This window comes from Suricata suricatta, chromosome 5 (genome assembly GCF_006229205.1).
Source record: "Suricata suricatta isolate VVHF042 chromosome 5, meerkat_22Aug2017_6uvM2_HiC, whole genome shotgun sequence".
In the NCBI taxonomy this organism is placed as follows: domain Eukaryota; kingdom Metazoa; phylum Chordata; class Mammalia; order Carnivora; family Herpestidae; genus Suricata; species Suricata suricatta.
In genome coordinates this window covers 61,699,640-61,707,219 of record NC_043704.1, presented here as the reverse complement: position 1 = coordinate 61,707,219, position 7,580 = coordinate 61,699,640, and the positions used below count along the sequence as shown (strand labels likewise).

General features: G+C 40.8%; 1 long non-coding RNA gene across 1 annotated transcript; it reads left to right on the top strand.

The window, feature by feature from the left end:
- The first annotated feature begins 1,083 nt into the window (after positions 1 to 1,083).
- LOC115292919 lies at positions 1,084 to 7,351 on the top strand. Its single transcript, XR_003909232.1, has 3 exons — positions 1,084 to 1,132; positions 1,536 to 1,679; positions 7,264 to 7,351. It is a non-coding gene; the product is annotated as an uncharacterized LOC115292919 (long non-coding RNA).
- The last annotated feature ends 229 nt before the right edge of the window (positions 7,352 to 7,580 follow it).

Genomic DNA, 7,580 nt, shown 5'->3' with positions numbered 1-7,580 from the left:
GGTCATGGGAGAAATGACATCACAATACCATTCAATAAAGAAAAACAGCAGAGAGAATTCCCTGCCAAATTTGATATAGAGAGGATTTTTCTCAACACAAAACCACTGTCAAGTACTCAGATAGAATTCTGATTTTTTTTCTGACTCTCACAAGCAGACATCTTTTTTCACTTCATTCATTCAACAAATGTATCTTTGAATGCCAGCCACATCCCAGGCGCTGTTCTAGGCACAGCTTACACTGTTCTAGTAAACAAAGCTGACTGAGTGAGAGATGCAGAAAATAACCCAAGAAAAGGAGATATTATGACATTACAAGAAGACGATATTTATTAAAGGGTAACCGAGAAAGACCGCTATGTAAAGTTAATATGCTGATGCCTGAAGGAAGGTAGCAAACAAAACAGATTTTTCATTCTGGCCAGAAAGAACAGTATGTACAAAGGTCCTGCAGTGGGAATATTTTTTGGGTGTTGGAGCAAAATTAAGGAAGGTTATGATACTGGAATAAAGGAAGGTGAATCAGTTGGGTGACAAGAATGCGGTAGTGGGCTCTGGTCAGGTAGGAATGCACAGGCCATAGAAAGGACTTGAGCTTTTCTCTGAGCGATGAAGAAACTTTTTGGAGGATTTAACCAGAGGAATAATATGATTTGTCTTAATTTTTGAAGAATTACACTAGGTGCTATATGGAGGCTAAATTGTAATGGGGATTAGTGAGAGAAAGGAATACCAATTAAGGATGTGATTACAATAATCCAGAAAAGAGGAGATAATGATTTGGGGCAGGATGATAACAGTAAAAAAAAGGCAATGGTAGTATTTTCAATATACTTTGAAGGCAGAGCTGACAGGATTTGCTGATAAAATGAATGAATATGTCTAGTACAGTGCATTATGAGCATATGAATGAATAAATTTTGATCAAATTTAAAAAAAATCAATCAAATCTAATTTGCTCACATTTTCCCCCCAGAGAAAATTAAAACTTAGAGAAGTAGAATTACTACTTGTTTCATAACAAAGGACTTTACATGCACTTAACAGCCCTTGTCTATGATGCGTATGATGATCCTTTGATGTGTCAACTTGTCTAGACTACAGTCCCCAGTTATTCAATATAACTGTGAAGGTATTTCATCTTGTAGATGTAATTAAAGCCCATAAGAAGTTTTATTTTTAATTTTTAAATGTTTATTATTTTGAGAGAGAGACAGAGTGTGAGCAGGGAAGGGCAGAGAGAGAGAGGGAGACAGAATCTGAAGCAGGGTCCAGGCTCTGAGCTGTCAGAACAGAACCCCTCGTGGGGCTTGAACTCACAAGCTGTGAGATCATGACCTGAGCCAAAGTCAGACGCTTAACCAACTGAGCCACCCACATGCCCCAGAAATTCCTTTTTTTTCCCCTCTTATTATTTTAAGTTCCAAAAAGGCTTTATTACATACAGAGGGGAGGGATTCAGTCCTTCCTAGCTGCAGATTTCCTCGTGGCTGCCAGGAACATTGTTCAGCTCCTCTTTCTTTTTCTTAGCACAGATGAATGTCCTAACCTTTTCTTGATTAACTTGAAGAAGTATTTGTCCTCGGAGACCTTGAGCAGCTCCATGGCACACATACCACTTATATGAGGCAAAGCCGTACATTTTTTGGATCATGTCCTGCGAGAACTTGATATGTTTGGTAAGGCACCTGTGGCTGCAACTGTGCCTTAGCTTGCTTATATCTTTTTGTATCTATCTATCTATCTATCATCTATCTAACTATCTATCTATCTATCTGTCTATCTACCATCTATTTTTTGACCAAGAGAATGCAAGCATGAGAGCAAAGCAGGAAAGGGGCAAGAGAGAGGGAGACAGAGGATACAAAGCAGGCTCCGTGCTGCCAGTGCTGAGCCCTGTGGAGGGCTCAATCCCATGAACTATAAAATCATGATCTGAGCCAAAGTCAGTCACTTAGCCAACTGAGCCACCCAGGCACCACAGCTTGCTCACATTCTTAGTAACCTTGTGGCCCTTGTTGAGGCCCATGACCACCGGGTAGTGCAGAACCATTGATGCTATTCCTCAATGGCTCCCTCAGTGGAAGGAATAAATTGACTTTATATAAAAGATATTATCCCAGATAATCTGGATAGACTTGACTAACAGTCGAAATGTCTTAAGAGCAGAGCTGAGACTCCCTAATTAAGAAGGAATTTTGCCTGTCGACATCACCTTCAGCCCATGCCTGGGAGTTCTCAGCCTGTCCTCTGGATTGTAGACTTGCCTACCTAGCCCCCAAAATTGCACAGGCCAATTTCCTACAATAAATCTCTTCATATAGTCTCCAACATGTTCTGCTTCTTTGGTTGAATCCTGACTTACACTTATTCTGGCTTATCCTTCTGTTTTTGATAGCCACCTCTTTTTCTACTTACTCTTATGTATCAGTGTTATAAGAGCTCTGTCCTGGCTCCTACTTTCCTTCTGGAGAGATTCTTGGGTAGATCTCTGTATAAGTTATTAATCAATTCTTAGAGCTAACACTAACTCTTGTGGTTCACTCTACTAGATTAAACATATATAAAACATACAGCAGTAAACAAAATTCAGCCATACTCACACAAATAAAATGACTGATAACTTATTTATGCAATAGCGGTCAAGGGGGATAAAAGTAAATTAAAAACATTTTTTTAAATGTTTGTTTAGTTGAAAGAGAGAGAGAGTGAGAGAGAGAGAGAGAGAGAGAGAGAGAGAGATATCATGAGTGGGGGAGGGGCAGAGAGAGAGAGTGAGACACAGAATCCGAAGCAGGCTCCAGGCTCTGAGCTGTCAGCACAGAGCCCTATGTGGGGTTGGAATCCAAGAGCCATGAGATCATGACCTGAGCTGAAATTGGATGCTTAACCAACTGAGCCACCCAGGCTTCCCAAGGGTAAATTTCTTTTAACCTAGCAATGAGTTGACAGTGTCTGATCGTTTTTGAGTCATCTTAATAACAGAAGGCATAATTCATAGTATAGATTTTATGAATTGTAACTTAGGGACTGTTTACCTCCTCCCACTCAAGGTAGATTACATATGGAAAATTGGTCAGGAGGTGGAGAAGCAAGGCCAAAGCAGGTGTGAAAGCAAATAGATACAATGGAGAGACTGCTGGATTGGGAGCTACAAAACTTGGGTTCTTACTCTGGCTTGCTATTTTAGCTAGGTTATTTTGATCATAAGGAAAGGAGTCTCCTTCAGATTATCTGATGAAGAAAGAGTTGGCTGTAACACCCATAATATGGACTGGGAGAGGGAGGGGCACTTCATATTAGCTGCCTCTCTCATGTACTGTATGAATCACTCTCTTACTGGGCCTTTGCTGCTTTGCCCATCACCTTCAACCTCCTTTCCCAGTCACTTGCTTATTTATTCACCTATTTGTCTTTGAATTACTCACAGCCTCTACTTTAATTGCCAGGTTCTACTTCATGGTCCACTATGTAGTTTCTTTCAGCTTTGCTTCTACTATTAACTCTCCCTTTCTTACATCTCATTCAAATTCTCAAGAGAGGCAAAAAAGGGAATCTTATTGTCCCAATATGCAGAGAACTGTTTATTATAGGGCATAACATAGGGTGTTGGCAACCCACTCTGCTCAAAAAGGGTCTGGTGGGGGTAGGGGAAGAAAGAAAGTTAAAAAGTTAAATCCACAGCCAAAACCTATTGTTATTTAACCTTTCTGGGCATTAACAGCTTAACATTCCCTCCTCCCTTGCTTCTGCAACATTTTGAGTGGTCTTTACTAATCCCTAGCCCATTCTTCTCTCTGTCCTTGGCAACTGCTTCTTTTTCCATTCACTCTTATGTATCAGTGTTCCAAGGGTTCTGTCCTGGTTCCTACTCCCCTGTAGAGAAATTCTTGAGCAGACTTCTGCCTAATCAAAAGAAGTCCTTGAAACCCAATGTGAATTGTCTGAAAAAATAAGCGTAGTAAGTTTTCCACATATGTATTTAATTTAATTGTTTCAAACATATGTTGGATTTTCTGTTATAATTAAAACTTTAATGTTAAAAAGTTCTCATATGTAAAAAAGATTGACAGTTGTACACCTTTCCATAGTAATCTCATTCTCATTCCCAGCTTGTGTTACCATCTGAATGCCAGTGACTCCCAAATCTACTTATAAAACATATGTAGAGAGAAAGATGTATATGCCAAACACAGGACTATTCATTAGGGTTACTTCAATGATTAAGACATAGTCTCTCTCTCCCTCTCCCTCTCCCTCTCTCTCTCTCTCTCTCTCTCTCACTCTCTCTCTCTCTCTCTCTCAAGGAGTTCATAGTCAGGTAGGCAAAAATGATCAGTAAACGAGCAATTATAGAGGCAAGCACAGAGGACTGTAAATGTCCAAATCTTGAGGAATTGGATCGTGAGAACGGCTCAGAAGAAGAGATAACTAGTTGATATCCAAAAGATGAGCAGGCATTTGTAAGATCATTAGTTTAAAACCATCATTATGTATCAGAAACACCAAGGGAGTCTTTGAAAAATATAGATATTGGGGCTTCATGTCCAGTGACTCTCATTTCATTGCTCTAAGGATAGGTTTTCAGCATTGCTATATTTTTAAGCAATTAAATAATTTTAATGAGAAGAAAGAGTTGAAAATCACTGGCTTAGGTAAAGCTGAGAATGGGCAAGTGCACTTCAAGCAGAGGTATTAGCATACTGAAAAGCCTGAAAGCAGTTAAGAGCACTTACCTTAGGTCCAGTTGCCTGGAAAATAGACTCTGAGGTATATATTTGCATGCAGGTTATTTATTAGGGAGTACTTTACAGAACACCACCAATAAAAGAATGAGAGAAGAGGATTGGGTAAAAGGAGACACTGACAGAGACCTATAGGAGCCCTAGAGCTCAGAGCCATGCAAAGTTTGGAGCTAGATATCTCTTGAGATTTGTTCACATCATGACAAGAAGGCTGAAACTTTGCACCCCTGTATCATCAAATGATTAGATTGAATGGCTCCTAAGATGGGGAGTGGCCTTGGACAAGGCAGCTTCCTTCAACCAAGGAGAATTTCCAGAGAGCATATAAGCTATAGGCTATCAGCAGTAACTGTGGGATGAATACATTGCTTCTGAAGAGGGAAATTAAGTGTTATATCACAGCATCCAGTATGGGCCACCTTCAAACCACATGGAGTCACATGATTCATATAGTAAGTCACCCCATTTGAAAAGAGCTCCTTCAATTGTCTGTGTGGTATCTCTTTTTGGAGAAATTTACAAGAAAGTAAGGTGAATGACAGGCTTTCCCAACACACAGGTCTGAAGGTTGAATCTGACACTCATCTCCTTCTACAATCCATTTTCAGATTCTTCCCACTCTAGTCTGGTACTTCTGTTGGTCTAGGTGGCTTACCTAGTGAGGTGACTTGGACATTTATCCCTGAGTCCCTTGGCCCCTGGTTACCATGCCATGCTGTTGCTATATTTGTTCATTTCTCAACTAAAGTCAGTAGAGTAGATTACTGAGTACCAATTGTTTCTAGACCCTATTGTTTAATAGTAGCCTTATCTCCTCCTAATTATCAGGTCAATTACCCCTGCTAATATTGTGCTTCCCTTCTTTGCTTGCTAGACTCTTGGCATGAGGAGACTTAAGTTACCATGTAGTAGTCAGAACTTAAAGTTTAATGGGACTCTTAAAGGAGTAATGAGACATTCTAGGATGCACAGAGCCTAAATGTTCATAGTTGAGAATAATACATTCCTCAGCTAAGCCACTGGGACTGATAAGTGGAGTAATCCTGGACTCACTGGGGAACAGAACCATATAATGGTCTTTGACATTGTATCCTGAAAGATGGTGCCCCATCCTCATAGACTATCATCTGCAAGTTAGCACCTCAGCTGCTCTTTCAAAAGATTCCATCATCTCTCAGACCTACAACTTCCAATAAGTCCAGAATGTAATAGGCTCAATGGATACAGGGCCATGTGCCCACTGCCGCAGCAGTGTTTGGTCTGAGGCTATGCTATACAGTATATACTGTGGGTAGATCAAATACTACTGTAAACCTTCTTAGGGAAGGAAAAGACTCTGCAGGAAGGACAGAGAACCTATCCCAGAATATGTGTCTTTCCGAGTCAAGATGAATCACTAATTTCCAGGATAGAAAGATTACATTGTAATCAACTCACCATCAAGTGGCTGGTTGGTGTCCTCTGGGTATGATGCTCATAGAGACTTAGCATAGGTCTCTGTTGCTGGCAGGTTGGAGAATTAGCAGCGGCAGTAGCTTGATCAGCCTTAGTCATTGAGGACCAATGCCACTGAGTCAATTCCTTGACAATGACGAATCAGTCTTTCATGCATCCATTATGCCCACACTGGAGTGTCCAGTTAACAGAAGCTGGATAACATTGACTGGCTGGGTCATTTGGTCTACTTGGCTACTTAGTGCCTCTTCCTTAGTGATGGCCCTTTACTGGGGATTATCATGACATAAAAAGATATTCAAACTTCATCTCTACTGCCTTTTCTCCAGACCTTCTTTTCTATGATTTATTTTTTTCCTTCCAATCCCCCAATCAAGCAGGTCACTTCCTATAAGTCACTTCCTAAAAATCCAGCCATTTCTTTCTTTACCCACCCACCCCATGCCCCCACTCAAAAAAGTGGAGAAACTGCTGTGACCATCTGAAGCTCTACTCCTTGGGAAGATTGCCCCATAATGCTGACTCTCAGGGCACCCCTGAAAGGAGCTATAGTGCGGCAGCAATACATTTTCATCTTCGACTCACATACAAAGCCAATTTACCAATGAACCAGGTTTGTCCTTTTCCTCCTATTGTCAGTCAACCAAACCTTTCCACACACACTCCCCCTACCATGCCACAGGTGGCCATAGGTGTGAACTGAAAGAGGTGTCACTGTAAAAGTAGGCAATATGGAGGTCTGTGCTACCTGCAGTTTACTGAGCCTCCTGGCTTTCCTTATTTCCAATCCAATATGCCACTTCCATCTTACAATGGCTTTATGATTTGCTGGGTCTAAAAGACCCAGATCATGATGGGCAGTCCTGGCTACATGGTAAATGATATCCCATGATTTCCTACTGGTTTCCAGGTGTATGGCAAGAGTTATTTTGCAAATGATATTCTGGTGTCTAGCTGTTTACCACAGATGGCATGGCTTTGCTCTAGAATCTTAAGAGTCCATCTTGCAATTTGTCAGTTGGGGCTGACCACAAAATTCAGACAACATCTTTTCCCACCACAGATACCTACAATCAGTTCTGCAGGACCATCTGTGCCAGACTTGCTGCAAAGCCCTTTCCTGCTTTGGGCCTGAATAAATGCAAGTAGTCTTTCTGTGTCATTTGGTGAATGGGTTGAAACAATATTTCTAAGTACGAAATATGCCATCCCCAGAACACAAAAAGGCCTTAAAAGTGTTGTGCTTCTTTCTCAGGGGTGGAAGAAGATGCATTAATCTTAATCCAAGATGCATTATTCTCTTTTTTTCTTTGAAAGGAATATTTTGGCATGTCCTAGATGACTCTACTACTTATAAACATATATGTCAGAGCCCTGAAT